Raw genomic sequence first — 19,864 nt, 5'->3', positions numbered from 1 at the left:
AGAGGCACTTACCTGGAGATGAATTAATTTTTCCAGATACGCAAAAATAATAGTAAGGTAGGGGAACAGGGAAAAGTTCAGAAAAGGATCCGAAATACGCCAAATGAAAGCGCTTCATCTAATATGTCGCCGGCAGAGTAAATATTCGCGAGGAAAATTAGGCAGGTCTTCGACCACTTTTGCCAAAACAAGTGAATGACCGAATATTATACTTCGGAGAAAGAGGCACTTACCTGGGGATGAATTAATTTTTCCAGATACGCAAAAATTATAGTAAGGTAGGGGAACAGGGAAAAGTTCAGAAAAGTATCCGAAATACGTCAAATGAAAGCGCTTCATCTAATATGTCGCCGGCACAGTAAATATTCGCGAGGAAAATTAGGCAGGACTTCGACCACTTTTGCCAAAACAAGTGAATGACCGAATATTATACTTCGGAGAAAGAGGCACTTACCTGGGGATGAATTAATTTTTCCAGATACGCAAAAATAATAGTCAGGTAGGGGAACAGGGAAAAGTTCATAAAAGTATCCGAAATACGCCAAATGAAAGCGCTTCATCTAATATGTCGCCGGCAGAGTAAATATTCGCGAGGAAAATTAGGCAGGTCTTCGACCACTTTTGCCAAAACAAGTGAATGAGCGAATATTATACTTCGGAGAAAGAGGCACTTACCTGGGGATGAATTAATTTTTCCAGATACGCAAAAATAATAGTAAGGTAGGGGAACAGGGAAAAGTTCAGAAAAGTATCCAAAATACGCTAAATGAAAGCGCTTCATCTAATATGTCGCCGGCAGAGTAAATATTCGCGAGGAAAATTAGGCAGGTCTTCGACCACTTTTGCCAAAACAAGTGAATGACCGAATATTATACTTCGGAGAAAGAGGCACTTACCTGGGGATGAATTAATTTTTCCAGATACGCAAAAATAATAGTAAGGTAGGGGAACAGGGAAAAGTTCAGAAAAGTATCCGAAATACGCCAAATGAAAGCGCTTCATCTAATATGTCGCCGGCAGAGTAAATATTCGCGAGGAAAATTAGGCAGGTCTTCGACCACTTTTGCCAAAACAAGTGAATGACCGAATATTATACTTCGGAGAAAGAGGCACTTACCTGGGGATGAATTAATTTTTCCAGATACGCAAAAATAATAGTAAGGTAGGGGAACAGGGAAAAGTTCAGAAAAGGATCCGAAATACGCCAAATGAAAGCGCTTCATCTAATATGTCGCCGGCAGAGTAAATATTCGCGAGGAAAATTAGGCAGGTCTTCGACCACTTTTGCCAAAACAAGTGAATGACCGAATATTATACTTCGGAGAAAGAGGCACTTACCTGGGGATGAATTAATTTTTCCAGATACGCAAAAATAATAGTAAGGTAGGGGAACAGGGAGAAGTTCAGAAAAGTATCCGAAATACGTCAAATGAAAGCGCTTCATCTAATATGTTGCCGGCAGAGTAAATATTCGCGAGGAAAATTAGGCAGGTCTTCGACCACTTTTGCCAAAACAAGTGAATGACCGAATATTATACTTCGGAGAAAGAGGCACTTACCTGGGGATGAATTACTTTTTCCAGATACGCAAAAATAATAGTAAGGTAGGGGAACAGGGAAAAGTTCAGAAAAGTATCCGAAATACGCCAAATGAAAGCGCTTCATCTAATATGTCGCCGGCAGAGTAAATATTCGCGAGGAAAATTAGGCAGGTCTTCGACCACTTTTGCCAAAACAAGTGAATGACCGAATATTATACTTCGGAGAAAGAGGCACTTACCTGGGGATGAATTAATTTTTCCAGATACGCAAAAATAATAGTAAGGTAGGGGAACAGGGAAAAGTTCAGAAAAGGATCCGAAATACGCCAAATGAAAGCGCTTCATCTAATATGTCGCCGGCAGAGTAAATATTCGCGAGGAAAATTAGGCAGGTCTTCGACCACTTTTGCCAAAACCAGTGAATGACCGAATATTATACTTCGGAGAAAGAGGCACTTACCTGGGGATGAATTAATTTTTCCAGATACGCAAAAATTATAGTAAGGTAGGGGAACAGGGAAAAGTTCAGAAAAGTATCCGAAATACGTCAAATGAAAGCGCTTCATCTAATATGTCGCCGTCACAGTAAATATTCGCGAGGAAAATTAGGCAGGACTTCGACCACTTTTGCCAAAACAAGTGAATGACCGAATATTATACTTCGGAGAAAGAGGCACTTACCTGGGGATGAATTAATTTTTCCAGATACGCAAAAATAATAGTCAGGTAGGGGAACAGGGAAAAGTTCAGAAAAGTATCCGAAATACGCCAAATGAAAGCGCTTCATCTAATATGTCGCCGGCAGAGTAAATATTCGCGAGGAAAATTAGGCAGGTCTTCGACCACTTTTGCCAAAACAAGTGAATGACCGAATATTATACTTCGGAGAAAGAGGCACTTACCTGGGGATGAATTAATTTTTCCAGATACGCAAAAATAATAGTAAGGTAGGGGAACAGGGAAAAGTTCAGAAAAGGATCCGAAATACGCCAAATGAAAGCGCTTCATCTAATATGTCGCCGGCAGAGTAAATATTCGCGAGGAAAATTAGGCAGGTCTTCGACCACTTTTGCCAAAACAAGTGAATGACCGAATATTATACTTCGGAGAAAGAGGCACTTACCTGGGGATGAATTAATTTTTCCAGATACGCAAAAATAATAGTAAGGTAGGGGAACAGGGAAAAGTTCAGAAAAGGATCCGAAATACGCCAAATGAAAGCGCTTCATCTAATATGTCGCCGGCAGAGTAAATATTCGCGAGGAAAATTAGGCAGGTCTTCGACCACTTTTGCCAAAACAAGTGAATGACCGAATATTATACTTCGGAGAAAGAGGCACTTACCTGGGGATGAATTAATTTTTCCAGATACGCAAAAATAATAGTAAGGTAGGGGAACAGGGAAAAGTTCAGAAAAGTGTCCGAAATACGCCAAATGAAAGCGCTTCATCTAATATGTCGCCGGCAGAGTAAATATTCGCGAGGAAAATTAGGCAGGTCTTCGACCACTTTTTCCAAAACAAGTGAATGACCGAATATTATACTTCGGAGAAAGAGGCACTTACCTGGGGATGAATTAATTTTTCCAGATACGCAAAAATAATAGTAAGGTAGGGGAACAGGGAAAAGTTCAGAAAAGTATCCGAAATACGCCAAATGAAAGCGCTTCATCTAATATGTCGCCGGCAGAGTAAATATTCGCGAGGAAAATTAGGCAGGTCTTCGACCACTTTTGCCAAAACAAGTGAATGAGCGAATATTATACTTCGGAGAAAGAGGCACTTACCTGGGGATGAATTACTTTTTCCAGATACGCAAAAATAATAGTAAGGTAGGGGAACAGGGAAAAGTTCAGAAAAGTATCCGAAATACGCCAAATGAAAGCGCTTCATCTAATATGTCGCCGGCAGAGTAAATATTCGCGAGGAAAATTAGGCAGGTCTTCGACAACTTTTTCCAAAACAAGTGAATGACCGAATATTATACTTCGGAGAAAGAGGCACTTACCTGGGGATGAATTAATTTTTCCAGATACGCAAAAATAATAGTAAGGTAGGGGAACCGGGAAAAGTTCAGAAAAGTATCCGAAATACGCCAAATGAAAGCGCTTCATCTAATATGTCGCCGGCAGAGTAAATATTCGCGAGGAAAATTAGGCAGGTCTTCGACCACTTTTGCCAAAACAAGTGAATGACCGAATATTATACTTCGGAGAAAGAGGCACTTACCTGGGGATGAATTAATTTTTCCAGATACGCAAAAATAATAGTAAGGTAGGGGAACAGGGAAAAGTTCAGAAAAGGATCCGAAATACGCCAAATGAAAGCGCTTCATCTAATATGTCGCCGGCAGAGTAAATATTCGCGAGGAAAATTAGGCAGGTCTTCGACCACTTTTGCCAAAACAAGTGAATGACCGAATATTATACTTCGGAGAAAGAGGCACTTACCTGGGGATGAATTAATTTTTCCAGATACGCAAAAATTATAGTAAGGTAGGGGAACAGGGAAAAGTTCAGAAAAGTATCCGAAATACGTCAAATGAAAGCGCTTCATCTAATATGTCGCCGGCAGAGTAAATATTCGCGAGGAAAATTAGGCAGGACTTCGACCACTTTTGCCAAAACAAGTGAATGACCGAATATTATACTTCGGAGAAAGAGGCACTTACCTGGGGATGAATTAATTTTTCCAGATACGCAAAAATAATAGTCAGGTAGGGGAACAGGGAAAAGTTCATAAAAGTATCCGAAATACGCCAAATGAAAGCGCTTCATCTAATATGTCGCCGGCAGAGTAAATATTCGCGAGGAAAATTAGGCAGGTCTTCGACCACTTTTGCCAAAACAAGTGAATGAGCGAATATTATACTTCGGAGAAAGAGGCACTTACCTGGGGATGAATTAATTTTTCCAGATACGCAAAAATAATAGTAAGGTAGGGGAACAGGGAAAAGTTCAGAAAAGTATCCAAAATACGCCAAATGAAAGCGCTTCATCTAATATGTCGCCGGCAGAGTAAATATTCGCGAGGAAAATTAGGCAGGTCTTCGACCACTTTTGCCAAAACAAGTGAATGACCGAATATTATACTTCGGAGAAAGAGGCACTTACCTGGGGATGAATTAATTTTTCCAGATACGCAAAAATAATAGTAAGGTAGGGGAACAGGGAAAAGTTCAGAAAAGTATCCGAAATACGCCAAATGAAAGCGCTTCATCTAATATGTCGCCGGCAGAGTAAATATTCGCGAGGAAAATTAGGCAGGTCTTCGACCACTTTTGCCAAAACAAGTGAATGACCGAATATTATACTTCGGAGAAAGAGGCACTTACCTGGGGATGAATTAATTTTTCCAGATACGCAAAAATAATAGTAAGGTAGGGGAACAGGGAAAAGTTCAGAAAAGGATCCGAAATACGCCAAATGAAAGCGCTTCATCTAATATGTCGCCGGCAGAGTAAATATTCGCGAGGAAAATTAGGCAGGTCTTCGACCACTTTTGCCAAAACAAGTGAATGACCAAATATTATACTTCGGAGAAAGAGGCACTTACCTGGGGATGAATTAATTTTTCCAGATACGCAAAAATAATAGTAAGGTAGGGGAACAGGGAGAAGTTCAGAAAAGTATCCGAAATACGTCAAATGAAAGCGCTTCATCTAATATGTTGCCGGCAGAGTAAATATTCGCGAGGAAAATTAGGCAGGTCTTCGACCACTTTTGCCAAAACAAGTGAATGACCGAATATTATACTTCGGAGAAAGAGGCACTTACCTGGGGATGAATTACTTTTTCCAGATACGCAAAAATAATAGTAAGGTAGGGGAACACGGAAAAGTTCAGAAAAGTATCCGAAATACGCCAAATGAAAGCGCTTCATCTAATATGTCGTTGGCAGAGTAAATATTCGCGAGGAAAATTAGGCAGGTCTTCGACCACTTTTGCCAAAACAAGTGAATGACCGAATATTATACTTCGGAGAAAGAGGCACTTACCTGGGGATGAATTAATTTTTCCAGATACGCAAAAATAATAGTAAGGTAGGGGAACAGGGAAAAGTTCAGAAAAGGATCCGAAATACGCCAAATGAAAGCGCTTCATCTAATATGTCGCCGGCAGAGTAAATATTCGCGAGGAAAATTAGGCAGGTCTTCGACCACTTTTGCCAAAACCAGTGAATGACCGAATATTATACTTCGGAGAAAGAGGCACTTACCTGGGGATGAATTAATTTTTCCAGATACGCAAAAATTATAGTAAGGTAGGGGAACAGGGAAAAGTTCAGAAAAGTATCCGAAATACGTCAAATGAAAGCGCTTCATCTAATATGTCGCCGTCACAGTAAATATTCGCGAGGAAAATTAGGCAGGACTTCGACCACTTTTGCCAAAACAAGTGAATGACCGAATATTATACTTCGGAGAAAGAGGCACTTACCTGGGGATGAATTAATTTTTCCAGATACGCAAAAATAATAGTCAGGTAGGGGAACAGGGAAAAGTTCAGAAAAGTATCCGAAATACGCCAAATGAAAGCGCTTCATCTAATATGTCGCCGGCAGAGTAAATATTCGCGAGGAAAATTAGGCAGGTCTTCGACCACTTTTGCCAAAACAAGTGAATGACCGAATATTATACTTCGGAGAAAGAGGCACTTACCTGGGGATGAATTAATTTTTCCAGATACGCAAAAATAATAGTAAGGTAGGGGAACAGGGAAAAGTTCAGAAAAGGATCCGAAATACGCCAAATGAAAGCGCTTCATCTAATATGTCGCCGGCAGAGTAAATATTCGCGAGGAAAATTAGGCAGGTCTTCGACCACTTTTGCCAAAACAAGTGAATGACCGAATATTATACTTCGGAGAAAGAGGCACTTACCTGGGGATGAATTAATTTTTCTAGATACGCAAAAATAATAGTAAGGTAGGGGAACAGGGAAAAGTTCAGAAAAGGATCCGAAATACGCCAAATGAAAGCGCTTCATCTAATATGTCGCCGGCAGAGTAAATATTCGCGAGGAAAATTAGGCAGGTCTTCGACCACTTTTGCCAAAACAAGTGAATGACCGAATATTATACTTCGGAGAAAGAGGCACTTACCTGGGGATGAATTAATTTTTCCAGATACGCAAAAATAATAGTAAAGTAGGGGAACAGGGAAAAGTTCAGAAAAGTGTCCGAAATACGCCAAATGAAAGCGCTTCATCTAATATGTCGCCGGCAGAGTAAATATTCGCGAGGAAAATTAGGCAGGTCTTCGACCACTTTTTCCAAAACAAGTGAATGACCGAATATTATACTTCGGAGAAAGAGGCACTTACTTGGGGATGAATTAATTTTTCCAGATACGCAAAAATAATAGTAAGGTAGGGGAACAGGGAAAAGTTCAGAAAAGTATCCGAAATACGCCAAATGAAAGCGCTTCATCTAATATGTCGCCGGCAGAGTAAATATTCGCGAGGAAAATTAGGCAGGTCTTCGACCACTTTTGCCAAAACAAGTGAATGAGCGAATATTATACTTCGGAGAAAGAGGCACTTACCTGGGGATGAATTACTTTTTCCAGATACGCAAAAATAATAGTAAGGTAGGGGAACAGGGAAAAGTTCAGAAAAGTATCCGAAATACGCCAAATGAAAGCGCTTCATCTAATATGTCGCCGGCAGAGTAAATATTCGCGAGGAAAATTAGGCAGGTCTTCGACAACTTTTTCCAAAACAAGTGAATGACCGAATATTATACTTCGGAGAAAGAGGCACTTACCTGGGGATGAATTAATTTTTCCAGATACGCAAAAATAATAGTAAGGTAGGGGAACCGGGAAAAGTTCAGAAAAGTATCCGAAATACGCCAAATGAAAGCGCTTCATCTAATATGTCGCCGGCAGAGTAAATATTCGCGAGGAAAATTAGGCAGGTCTTCGACCACTTTTGCCAAAACAAGTGAATGACCGAATATTATACTTCGGAGAAAGAGGCACTTACCTGGGGATGAATTAATTTTTCCAGATACGCAAAAATAATAGTAAGGTAGGGGAACAGGGAAAAGTTCAGAAAAGTATCCGAAATACGCCAAATGAAAGCGCTTCATCAAATATGTCGCCGGCAGAGTAAATATTCGCGAGGAAAATTAGGCAGGTCTTCGACCACTTTTGCCAAAACAAGTGAATGACCGAATATTATACTTCGGAGAAAGAGGCACTTACCTGGGGATGAATTAATTTTTCCAGATACGCAAAAATAATAGTAAGGTAGGGGAACAGGGAAAAGTTCAGAAAAGGATCCGAAATACGCCAAATGAAAGCGCTTCATCTAATATGTCGCCGGCAGAGTAAATATTCGCGAGGAAAATTAGGCAGGTCTTCGACCACTTTTGCCAAAACAAGTGAATGACCGAATATTATACTTCGGAGAAAGAGGCACTTACCTGGGGATGAATTAATTTTTCCAGATACGCAAAAATAATAGTAAGGTAGGGGAACACGGAAAAGTTCAGAAAAGTATCCGAAATACGCCAAATGAAAGCGCTTCATCTAATATGTCGCCGGCAGAGTAAATATTCGCGAGGAAAATTAGGCAGGTCTTCGACCACTTTTGCCAAAACAAGTGAATGACCGAATATTATACTTCGGAGAAAGAGGCACTTACCTGGGGATGAATTAATTTTTCCAGATACGCAAAAATAATAGTAAGGTAGGGGAACAGGGAAAAGTTCAGAAAAGTATCCGAAATACGCCAAATGAAAGCGCTTCATCTAATATGTCGCCGGCAGAGTAAATATTCGCGAGGAAAATTAGGCAGGTCTTCGACCACTTTTGCCAAAACAAGTGAATGACCGAATATTATACTTCGGAGAAAGAGGCACTTACCTGGGGATGAATTAATTTTTCCAGATACGCAAAAATAATAGTAAGGTAGGGGAACAGGGAAAAGTTCAGAAAAGTATCCGAAATACGCCAAATGAAAGCGCTTCATCTAATATGTCGCCGGCAGAGTAAATATTCGCGAGGAAAATTAGGCAGGTCTTCGACCACTTTTGCCAAAACAAGTGAATGACCGAATATTATACTTCGGAGAAAGAGGCACTTACCTGGGGATGAATTAATTTTTCCAGATACGCAAAAATAATAGTAAGGAAGGGGAACAGGGAAAAGTTCAGAAAAGGATCCGAAATACGCCAAATGAAAGCGCTTCATCTAATATGTCGCCGGCAGAGTAAATATTCGCGAGGAAAATTAGGCAGGTCTTCGACCACTTTTGCCAAAACAAGTGAATGACCGAATATTATACTTCGGAGAAAGAGGCACTTACCTGGGGATGAATTAATTTTTCCAGATACGCAAAAATAATAGTAAGGTAGGGGAACAGGGAAAAGTTCATAAAAGTATCCGAAATACGCCAAATGAAAGCGCTTCATCTAATATGTCGCCGGCAGAGTAAATATTCGCGAGGAAAATTAGGCAGGTCTTCGACCACTTTTGCCAAAACAAGTGAATGACCGAATATTATACTTCGGAGAAACAGGCACTTACCTGGGGATGAATTAATTTTTCCAGATACGCATAAATAATAGTAAGGTAGAGGAACAGGGAAAAGTTCAGAAAAGGATCCGAAATACGCCAAATGAAAGCGCTTCATCTAATATGTCGCCGGCAGAGTAAATATTCGCGAGGAAAATTAGGCAGGTCTTCGACCACTTTTGCCAAAACCAGTGATTGACCGAATATTATACTTCGGAGAAAGAGGCACTTACCTGGGGATGAATTAATTTTTCCAGATACGCAAAAATTATAGTAAGGTAGGGGAACAGGGAAAAGTTCAGAAAAGTATCCGAAATACGTCAAATGAAAGCGCTTCATCTAATATGTCGCCGGCACAGTAAATATTCGCGAGGAAAATTAGGCAGGACTTCGACCACTTTTGCCAAAACAAGTGAATGACCGAATATTATACTTCGGAGAAAGAGGCACTTACCTGGGGATGAATTAATTTTTCCAGATACGCAAAAATAATAGTCAGGTAGGGGAACAGGGAAAAGTTCAGAAAAGTATCCGAAATACGCCAAATGAAAGCGCTTCATCTAATATGTCGCCGGCAGAGTAAATATTCGCGAGGAAAATTAGGCAGGTCTTCGACCACTTTTGCCAAAACAAGTGAATGAGCGAATATTATACTTCGGAGAAAGAGGCACTTACCTGGGGATGAATTAATTTTTCCAGATACGCAAAAATAATAGTAAGGTAGGGGAACAGGGAAAAGTTCAGAAAAGTATCCAAAATACGCCAAATGAAAGCGCTTCATCTAATATGTCGCCGGCAGAGTAAATATTCGCGAGGAAAATTAGGCAGGTCTTCGACCACTTTTGCCAAAACAAGTGAATGACCGAATATTATACTTCGGAGAAAGAGGCACTTACCTGGGGATGAATTAATTTTTCCAGATACGCAAAAATAATAGTAAGGTAGGGGAACAGGGAAAAGTTCAGAAAAGTATCCGAAATACGCCAAATGAAAGCGCTTCATCTAATATGTCGCCGGCAGAGTAAATATTCGCGAGGAAAATTAGGCAGGTCTTCGACCACTTTTGCCAAAACAAGTGAATGACCGAATATTATACTTCGGAGAAAGAGGCACTTACCTGGGGATGAATTAATTTTTCCAGATACGCAAAAATAATAGTAAGGTAGGGGAACAGGGAAAAGTTCAGAAAAGGATCCGAAATACGCCAAATGAAAGCGCTTCATCTAATATGTCGCCGGCAGAGTAAATATTCGCGAGGAAAATTAGGCAGGTCTTCGACCACTTTTGCCAAAACAAGTGAATGACCGAATATTATACTTCGGAGAAAGAGGCACTTACCTGGGGATGAATTAATTTTTCCAGATACGCAAAAATAATAGTAAGGTAGGGGAACAGGGAGAAGTTCAGAAAAGTATCCGAAATACGTCAAATGAAAGCGCTTCATCTAATATGTCGCCGGCAGAGTAAATATTCGCGAGGAAAATTAGGCAGGTCTTCGACCACTTTTGCCAAAACAAGTGAATGACCGAATATTATACTTCGGAGAAAGAGGCACTTACCTGGGGATGAATTACTTTTTCCAGATACGCAAAAATAATAGTAAGGTAGGGGAACAGGGAAAAGTTCAGAAAAGTATCCGAAATACGCCAAATGAAAGCGCTTCATCTAATATGTCGCCGGCAGAGTAAATATTCGCGAGGAAAATTAGGCAGGTCTTCGACCACTTTTGCCAAAACAAGTGAATGACCGAATATTATACTTCGGAGAAAGAGGCACTTACCTGGGGATGAATTAATTTTTCCAGATACGCAAAAATAATAGTAAGGTAGGGGAACAGGGAAAAGTTCAGAAAAGGATCCGAAATACGCCAAATGAAAGCGCTTCATCTAATATGTCGCCGGCAGAGTAAATATTCGCGAGGAAAATTAGGCAGGTCTTCGACCACTTTTGCCAAAACCAGTGAATGACCGAATATTATACTTCGGAGAAAGAGGCACTTACCTGGGGATGAATTAATTTTTCCAGATACGCAAAAATAATAGTAAGGTAGGGGAACACGGAAAAGTTCAGAAAAGTATCCGAAATACGCCAAATGAAAGCGCTTCATCTAATATGTCGCCGGCAGAGTAAATATTCGCGAGGAAAATTAGGCAGGTCTTCGACCACTTTTGCCAAAACAAGTGAATGACCGAATATTATACTTCGGAGAAAGAGGCACTTACCTGGGGATTAATTAATTTTTCCAGATACGCAAAAATAATAGTAAGGTAGGGGAACAGGGAAAAGTTCAGAAAAGTATCCGAAATACGCCAAATGAAAGCGCTTCATCTAATATGTCGCCGGCAGAGTAAATATTCGCGAGGAAAATTAGGCAGGTCTTCGACCACTTTTGCCAAAACAAGTGAATGACCGAATATTATACTTCGGAGAAAGAGGCACTTACCTGGGGATGAATTAATTTTTCCAGATACGCAAAAATAATAGTAAGGTAGGGGAACAGGGAAAAGTTCAGAAAAGTATCCGAAATACGCCAAATGAAAGCGCTTCATCTAATATGTCGCCGGCAGAGTAAATATTCGCGAGGAAAATTAGGCAGGTCTTCGACCACTTTTGCCAAAACAAGTGAATGAGCGAATATTATACTTCGGAGAAAGAGGCACTTACCTGGGGATGAATTAATTTTTCCAGATACGCAAAAATAATAGTAAGGTAGGGGAACAGGGAAAAGTTCAGAAAAGTATCCAAAATACGCCAAATGAAAGCGCTTCATCTAATATGTCGCCGGCAGAGTAAATATTCGCGAGGAAAATTAGGCAGGTCTTCGACCACTTTTGCCAAAACAAGTGAATGACCGAATATTATACTTCGGAGAAAGAGGCACTTACCTGGGGATGAATTAATTTTTCCAGATACGCAAAAATAATAGTAAGGTAGGGGAACAGGGAAAAGTTCAGAAAAGTATCCGAAATACGCCAAATGAAAGCGCTTCATCTAATATGTCGCCGGCAGAGTAAATATTCGCGAGGAAAATTAGGCAGGTCTTCGACCACTTTTGCCAAAACAAGTGAATGACCGAATATTATACTTCGGAGAAAGAGGCACTTACCTGGGGATGAATTAATTTTTCCAGATACGCAAAAATAATAGTAAGGTAGGGGAACAGGGAAAAGTTCATAAAAGTATCCGAAATACGCCAAATGAAAGCGCTTCATCTAATATGTCGCCGGCAGAGTAAATATTCGCGAGGAAAATTAGGCAGGTCTTCGACCACTTTTGCCAAAACAAGTGAATGACCGAATATTATACTTCGGAGAAAGAGGCACTTACCTGGGGATGAATTAATTTTTCCAGATACGCAAAAATAATAGTAAGGTAGGGGAACAGGGAAAAGTTCATAAAAGTATCCGAAATACGCCAAATGAAAGCGCTTCATCTAATATGTCGCCGGCAGATTAAATATTCGTGAGGAAAATTAGGCAGGTCTTCGACCACTTTTGCCAAAACAAGTGAATGAGCGAATATTATACTTCGGAGAAAGAGGCACTTACCTGGGGATGAATTAATTTTTCCAGATACGCAAAAATAATAGTAAGGTAGGGGAACAGGGAAAAGTTCAGAAAAGTATCCAAAATACGCCAAATGAAAGCGCTTCATCTAATATGTCGCCGGCAGAGTAAATATTCGCGAGGAAAATTAGGCAGGTCTTCGACCACTTTTGCCAAAACAAGTGAATGACCGAATATTATACTTCGGAGAAAGAGGCACTTACCTGGGGATGAATTAATTTTTCCAGATACGCAAAAATAATAGTAAGGTAGGGGAACAGGGAAAAGTTCAGAAAAGGATCCGAAATACGCCAAATGAAAGCGCTTCATCTAATATGTCGCCGGCAGAGTAAATATTCGCGAGGAAAATTAGGCAGGTCTTCGACCACTTTTGCCAAAACAAGTGAATGACCGAATATTATACTTCGGAGAAAGAGGCACTTACCTGGAGATGAATTAATTTTTCCAGATACGCAAAAATAATAGTAAGGTAGGGGAACAGGGAAAAGTTCAGAAAAGGATCCGAAATACGCCAAATGAAAGCGCTTCATCTAATATGTCGCCGGCAGAGTAAATATTCGCGAGGAAAATTAGGCAGGTCTTCGACCACTTTTGCCAAAACAAGTGAATGACCGAATATTATACTTCGGAGAAAGAGGCACTTACCTGGGGATGAATTAATTTTTCCAGATACGCAAAAATTATAGTAAGGTAGGGGAACAGGGAAAAGTTCAGAAAAGTATCCGAAATACGTCAAATGAAAGCGCTTCATCTAATATGTCGCCGGCACAGTAAATATTCGCGAGAAAAATTAGGCAGGACTTCGACCACTTTTGCCAAAACAAGTGAATGACCGAATATTATACTTCGGAGAAAGAGGCACTTACCTGGGGATGAATTAATTTTTCCAGATACGCAAAAATAATAGTCAGGTAGGGGAACAGGGAAAAGTTCATAAAAGTATCCGAAATACGCCAAATGAAAGCGCTTCATCTAATATGTCGCCGGCAGAGTAAATATTCGCGAGGAAAATTAGGCAGGTCTTCGACCACTTTTGCCAAAACAAGTGAATGAGCGAATATTATACTTCGGAGAAAGAGGCACTTACCTGGGGATGAATTAATTTTTCCAGATACGCAAAAATAATAGTAAGGTAGGGGAACAGGGAAAAGTTCAGAAAAGTATCCAAAATACGCTAAATGAAAGCGCTTCATCTAATATGTCGCCGGCAGAGTAAATATTCGCGAGGAAAATTAGGCAGGTCTTCGACCACTTTTGCCAAAACAAGTGAATGACCGAATATTATACTTCGGAGAAAGAGGCACTTACCTGGGGATGAATTAATTTTTCCAGATACGCAAAAATAATAGTAAGGTAGGGGAACAGGGAAAAGTTCAGAAAAGTATCCGAAATACGCCAAATGAAAGCGCTTCATCTAATATGTCGCCGGCAGAGTAAATATTCGCGAGGAAAATTAGGCAGGTCTTCGACCACTTTTGCCAAAACAAGTGAATGACCGAATATTATACTTCGGAGAAAGAGGCACTTACCTGGGGATGAATTAATTTTTCCAGATACGCAAAAATAATAGTAAGGTAGGGGAACAGGGAAAAGTTCAGAAAAGTATCCGAAATACGCCAAATGAAAGCGCTTCATCTAATATGTCGCCGGCAGAGTAAATATTCGCGAGGAAAATTAGGCAGGTCTTCGACCACTTTTGCCAAAACAAGTGAATGACCGAATATTATACTTCGGAGAAAGAGGCACTTACCTGGGGATGAATTAATTTTTCCAGATACGCAAAAATAATAGTAAGGTAGGGGAACAGGGAGAAGTTCAGAAAAGTATCCGAAATACGTCAAATGAAAGCGCTTCATCTAATATGTTGCCGGCAGAGTAAATATTCGCGAGGAAAATTAGGCAGGTCTTCGACCACTTTTGCCAAAACAAGTGAATGACCGAATATTATACTTCGGAGAAAGAGGCACTTACCTGGGGATGAATTACTTTTTCCAGATACGCAAAAATAATAGTAAGGTAGGGGAACAGGGAAAAGTTCAGAAAAGTATCCGAAATACGCCAAATGAAAGCGCTTCATCTAATATGTCGCCGGCAGAGTAAATATTCGCGAGGAAAATTAGGCAGGTCTTCGACCACTTTTGCCAAAACAAGTGAATGACCGAATATTATACTTCGGAGAAAGAGGCACTTACCTGGGGATGAATTAATTTTTCCAGATACGCAAAAATAATAGTAAGGTAGGGGAACAGGGAAAAGTTCAGAAAAGGATCCGAAATACGCCAAATGAAAGCGCTTCATCTAATATGTCGCCGGCAGAGTAAATATTCGCGAGGAAAATTAGGCAGGTCTTCGACCACTTTTGCCAAAACCAGTGAATGACCGAATATTATACTTCGGAGAAAGAGGCACTTACCTGGGGATGAATTAATTTTTCCAGATACGCAAAAATTATAGTAAGGTAGGGGAACAGGGAAAAGTTCAGAAAAGTATCCGAAATACGTCAAATGAAAGCGCTTCATCTAATATGTCGCCGTCACAGTAAATATTCGCGAGGAAAATTAGGCAGGACTTCGACCACTTTTGCCAAAACAAGTGAATGACCGAATATTATACTTCGGAGAAAGAGGCACTTACCTGGGGATGAATTAATTTTTCCAGATACGCAAAAATAATAGTCAGGTAGGGGAACAGGGAAAAGTTCAGAAAAGTATCCGAAATACGCCAAATGAAAGCGCTTCATCTAATATGTCGCCGGCAGAGTAAATATTCGCGAGGAAAATTAGGCAGGTCTTCGACCACTTTTGCCAAAACAAGTGAATGACCGAATATTATACTTCGGAGAAAGAGGCACTTACCTGGGGATGAATTAATTTTTCCAGATACGCAAAAATAATAGTAAGGTAGGGGAAAAGGGAAAAGTTCAGAAAAGGATCCGAAATACGCCAAATGAAAGCGCTTCATCTAATATGTCGCCGGCAGAGTAAATATTCGCGAGGAAAATTAGGCAGGTCTTCGACCACTTTTGCCAAAACAAGTGAATGACCGAATATTATACTTCGGAGAAAGAGGCACTTACCTGGGGATGAATTAATTTTTCCAGATACGCAAAAATAATAGTAAGGTAGGGGAACAGGGAAAAGTTCAGAAAAGGATCCGAAATACGCCAAATGAAAGCGCTTCATCTAATATGTCGCCGGCAGAGTAAATATTCGCGAGGAAAATTAGGCAGGTCTTCGACCACTTTTGCCAAAACAAGTGAATGACCGAATATTATACTTCGGAGAAAGAGGCACTTACCTGGGGATGAATTAATTTTTCCAGATACGCAAAAATAATAGTAAGGTAGGGGAACAGGGAAAAGTTCAGAAAAGTGTCCGAAATACGCCAAATGAAAGCGCTTCATCTAATATGTCGCCGGCAGAGTAAATATTCGCGAGGAAAATTAGGCAGGTCTTCGACCACTTTTTCCAAAACAAGTGAATGACCGAATATTATACTTCGGAGAAAGAGGCACTTACCTGGGGATGAATTAATTTTTCCAGATACGCAAAAATAATAGTAAGGTAGGGGAACAGGGAAAAGTTCAGAAAAGTATCCGAAATACGCCAAATGAAAGCGCTTCATCTAATATGTCGCCGGCAGAGTAAATATTCGCGAGGAAAATTAGGCAGGTCTTCGACCACTTTTGCCAAAACAAGTGAATGAGCGAATATTATACTTCGGAGAAAGAGGCACTTACCTGGGGATGAATTACTTTTTCCAGATACGCAAAAATAATAGTAAGGTAGGGGAACAGGGAAAAGTTCAGAAAAGTATCCGAAATACGCCAAATGAAAGCGCTTCATCTAATATGTCGCCGGCAGAGTAAATATTCGCGAGGAAAATTAGGCAGGTCTTCGACAACTTTTTCCAAAACAAGTGAATGACCGAATATTATACTTCGGAGAAAGAGGCACTTACCTGGGGATGAATTAATTTTTCCAGATACGCAAAAATAATAGTAAGGTAGGGGAACCGGGAAAAGTTCAGAAAAGTATCCGAAATACGCCAAATGAAAGCGCTTCATCTAATATGTCGCCGGCAGAGTAAATATTCGCGAGGAAAATTAGGCAGGTCTTCGACCACTTTTGCCAAAACAAGTGAATGACCGAATATTATACTTCGGAGAAAGAGGCACTTACCTGGGGATGAATTAATTTTTCCAGATACGCAAAAATAATAGTAAGGTAGGGGAACAGGGAAAAGTTCAGAAAAGGATCCGAAATACGCCAAATGAAAGCGCTTCATCTAATATGTCGCCGGCAGAGTAAATATTCGCGAGGAAAATTAGGCAGGTCTTCGACCACTTTTGCCAAAACAAGTGAATGACCGAATATTATACTTCGGAGAAAGAGGCACTTACCTGGGGATGAATTAATTTTTCCAGATACGCAAAAATTATAGTAAGGTAGGGGAACAGGGAAAAGTTCAGAAAAGTATCCGAAATACGTCAAATGAAAGCGCTTCATCTAATATGTCGCCGGCAGAGTAAATATTCGCGAGGAAAATTAGGCAGGACTTCGACCACTTTTGCCAAAACAAGTGAATGACCGAATATTATACTTCGGAGAAAGAGGCACTTACCTGGGGATGAATTAATTTTTCCAGATACGCAAAAATAATAGTCAGGTAGGGGAACAGGGAAAAGTTCATAAAAGTATCCGAAATACGCCAAATGAAAGCGCTTCATCTAATATGTCGCCGGCAGAGTAAATATTCGCGAGGAAAATTAGGCAGGTCTTCGACCACTTTTGCAAAAACAAGTGAATGACCGAATATTATACTTCGGAGAAAGAGGCACTTACCTGGGGATGAATTAATTTTTCCAGATACGCAAAAATAATAGTAAGGTAGGGGAACAGGGAAAAGTTCAGAAAAGTATCCAAAATACGCCAAATGAAAGCGCTTCATCTAATATGTCGCCGGCAGAGTAAATATTCGCGAGGAAAATTAGGCAGGTCTTCGACCACTTTTGCCAAAACAAGTGAATGACCGAATATTATACTTCGGAGAAAGAGGCACTTACCTGGGGATGAATTAATTTTTCCAGATACGCAAAAATTATAGTAAGGTAGGGGAACAGGGAAAAGTTCAGAAAAGTATCCGAAATACGTCAAATGAAAGCGCTTCATCTAATATGTCGCCGTCACAGTAAATATTCGCGAGGAAAATTAGGCAGGACTTCGACCACTTTTGCCAAAACAAGTGAATGACCGAATATTATACTTCGGAGAAAGAGGCACTTACCTGGGGATGAATTAATTTTTCCAGATACGCAAAAATAATAGTCAGGTAGGGGAACAGGGAAAAGTTCAGAAAAGTATCCGAAATACGCCAAATGAAAGCGCTTCATCTAATATGTCGCCGGCAGAGTAAATATTCGCGAGGAAAATTAGGCAGGTCTTCGACCACTTTTGCCAAAACAAGTGAATGACCGAATATTATACTTCGGAGAAAGAGGCACTTACCTGGGGATGAATTAATTTTTCCAGATACGCAAAAATAATAGTAAGGTAGGGGAAAAGGGAAAAGTTCAGAAAAGGATCCGAAATACGCCAAATGAAAGCGCTTCATCTAATATGTCGCCGGCAGAGTAAATATTCGCGAGGAAAATTAGGCAGGTCTTCGACCACTTTTGCCAAAACAAGTGAATGACCGAATATTATACTTCGGAGAAAGAGGCACTTACCTGGGGATGAATTAATTTTTCCAGATACGCAAAAATAATAGTAAGGTAGGGGAACAGGGAAAAGTTCAGAAAAGGATCCGAAATACGCCAAATGAAAGCGCTTCATCTAATATGTCGCCGGCAGAGTAAATATTCGCGAGGAAAATTAGGCAGGTCTTCGACCACTTTTGCCAAAACAAGTGAATGACCGAATATTATACTTCGGAGAAAGAGGCACTTACCTGGGGATGAATTAATTTTTCCAGATACGCAAAAATAATAGTAAGGTAGGGGAACAGGGAAAAGTTCAGAAAAGTGTCCGAAATACGCCAAATGAAAGCGCTTCATCTAATATGTCGCCGGCAGAGTAAATATTCGCGAGGAAAATTAGGCAGGTCTTCGACCACTTTTTCCAAAACAAGTGAATGACCGAATATTATACTTCGGAGAAAGAGGCACTTACCTGGGGATGAATTAATTTTTCCAGATACGCAAAAATAATAGTAAGGTAGGGGAACAGGGAAAAGTTCAGAAAAGTATCCGAAATACGCCAAATGAAAGCGCTTCATCTAATATGTCGCCGGCAGAGTAAATATTCGCGAGGAAAATTAGGCAGGTCTTCGACCACTTTTGCCAAAACAAGTGAATGAGCGAATATTATACTTCGGAGAAAGAGGCACTTACCTGGGGATGAATTACTTTTTCCAGATACGCAAAAATAATAGTAAGGTAGGGGAACAGGGAAAAGTTCAGAAAAGTATCCGAAATACGCCAAATGAAAGCGCTTCATCTAATATGTCGCCGGCAGAGTAAATATTCGCGAGGAAAATTAGGCAGGTCTTCGACAACTTTTTCCAAAACAAGTGAATGACCGAATATTATACTTCGGAGAAAGAGGCACTTACCTGGGGATGAATTAATTTTTCCAGATACGCAAAAATAATAGTAAGGTAGGGGAACCGGGAAAAGTTCAGAAAAGTATCCGAAATACGCCAAATGAAAGCGCTTCATCTAATATGTCGCCGGCAGAGTAAATATTCGCGAGGAAAATTAGGCAGGTCTTCGACCACTTTTGCCAAAACAAGTGAATGACCGAATATTATACTTCGGAGAAAGAGGCACTTACCTGGGGATGAATTAATTTTTCCAGATACGCAAAAATAATAGTAAGGTAGGGGAACAGGGAAAAGTTCAGAAAAGGATCCGAAATACGCCAAATGAAAGCGCTTCATCTAATATGTCGCCGGCAGAGTAAATATTCGCGAGGAAAATTAGGCAGGTCTTCGACCACTTTTGCCAAAACAAGTGAATGACCGAATATTATACTTCGGAGAAAGAGGCACTTACCTGGAGATGAATTAATTTTTCCAGATACGCAAAAATTATAGTAAGGTAGGGGAACAGGGAAAAGTTCAGAAAAGTATCCGAAATACGTCAAATGAAAGCGCTTCATCTAATATGTCGCCGGCAGAGTAAATATTCGCGAGGAAAATTAGGCAGGACTTCGACCACTTTTGCCAAAACAAGTGA

The sequence above is a fragment of the Euprymna scolopes genome, chromosome 9, assembly GCF_053919585.1.
Source record: "Euprymna scolopes isolate OS-2025 chromosome 9, ASM5391958v1, whole genome shotgun sequence".
NCBI classification, from domain to species: domain Eukaryota; kingdom Metazoa; phylum Mollusca; class Cephalopoda; order Sepiida; family Sepiolidae; genus Euprymna; species Euprymna scolopes.
The sequence above is the reverse complement of the archived record's forward strand: the minus strand, read 5'-3'. Positions refer to the sequence as shown.